We start from the raw sequence: 1,195 nt of genomic DNA, 5'->3' as shown, positions 1-1,195 counted from the left end.
AAAATATAGATTACTTCTTTATTCTAAAAAAATCTACTACTTTATTCATGCCTAATGATGATGAGAAAAATAAATCATAGCTTAATTGGAAATAAAATCAAAATAGACATCCTAATTACTACTAAATATCTTTTAAGGTCAATTTCTAAAAGGAATAATTATCCCTAAGTTAAAATAGAAAAATTGGAACTCAGCAACCTGTTGTTTTGAGGAGTGGATGCTCCTCTAATTCTTTGGGGTGTGGTTCAAGGATTAATTTTTGGCGCTTCAGCTCCCTTATATCACGCCCTTGCTCTTCTTGTTCTTTGAGCAGTTTGCAAAGCATGCTACTTTGATTATTCTGTTCTTCCTTTATTTGGTCCATAGCTTCTTGTAATTTGGAAATAGAAGCCTCAAGATGTTCCCAATATTCAAATTGGGGCAGTTCTGGGAGGGCTTATTGTGCTCTCCTCTTGGTTGAATCATCTTGTTGCTGTTGTCTGACCATTGATATTCCAGTAATGGGCTTTTCAATTAGGATATATTCAGTTATTCCCATCTTTCTTTTCAATTGGGATATATTCAGTTATTCCCATCTTAACTCCAGCATCTTTGCAGAGCATAGAAACTAGGCTTGGATAAGCCAATTTGGCGTCTTTAAAATTCCTGTTTGCTATTTTATATAGCTCACAGGAGATCAGCTGATGGACTTCCACTTCTTTTCCCAACATGATGCAGTGAATCATGACAGCTCTTTTGATGGTAACTTCAGAATGGTTGCTGGTAGGCAATATGGAACGACAAATAAAGTCCAGCCAGCCTCTGGCTACTGGTTTTAGATCTTCTCTTTTGAGTTGAACTGGGATGCCAGTTGTACTGGTAGTCCACTTGGCTCCAGGAATGCATATATCCTCCAAAACCTTGTCCAACCCTTTATTGACCCTCATCATTCTCCTATTAAAGGAATCTGTGTCATCTTTCAGTTGAGGAATCTTGAATATCTCCCTGATCTTGTCAAAATTGGTATGAATGATCTTCCCTCTGACTAAGGTCTTATGGTCAAAGAGAGCAGCTCCAATGATTCTTTGTCTTTCTGTCTGCCATAGATTAGCATAGAATTCCTGAACCATATTCTTCCCCACTTTCGTTTCAGGATTGGCCAGAATTTCCCAATTCCTGTTCCGAATTTGCTCTTGGATCTCCGGATATTCATCTT

Source organism: Arachis duranensis, chromosome 2 (genome assembly GCF_000817695.3).
Source record: "Arachis duranensis cultivar V14167 chromosome 2, aradu.V14167.gnm2.J7QH, whole genome shotgun sequence".
NCBI classification, from domain to species: Eukaryota; Viridiplantae; Streptophyta; class Magnoliopsida; order Fabales; family Fabaceae; genus Arachis; species Arachis duranensis.
This window is presented reverse-complemented; position numbering follows the sequence as displayed.